The sequence below is a fragment of the Pan troglodytes genome, chromosome 19, assembly GCF_028858775.2.
Source record: "Pan troglodytes isolate AG18354 chromosome 19, NHGRI_mPanTro3-v2.0_pri, whole genome shotgun sequence".
NCBI lineage: Eukaryota > Metazoa > Chordata > Mammalia > Primates > Hominidae > Pan > Pan troglodytes.
In genome coordinates, this window is record NC_072417.2 from 54,227,872 (window position 1) to 54,228,261 (window position 390).

The window sequence follows — 390 nt, forward strand, 5'->3', positions numbered from 1 at the left end:
TTTTCATTTTTTTTTGAAAAATAAAATTTCTTTCTTAAGCTGTTTGAGTGCAGAGATGTTCTTCGTAATCCCAATACAGTACAGATTTCTTTTCCAAAATGAAATGAGCAAGGAAAAAAAGAAAAAGAGCTATATAAAATTTTCTCATGAAGAACCAAGACAATCTCATCTTTCTTTAAAAACAAAACAGGCTGGGCACGGTGGCTCACGCCTGTAATCCCAGCAGTTTAGGAGGCTGAGGTGGGCGGATCACAAGGTCAGGAGTTTGAGACTAGCCTGACAAACATGGAGAAACCCCGTCTCTACTAAAAATACAAAAATTAGCCAGACATGGTGGTGGGCACCTGTAATCCCAGCTGCTCAGGAGGCTGAGGCAGGAGAATGGCCTGA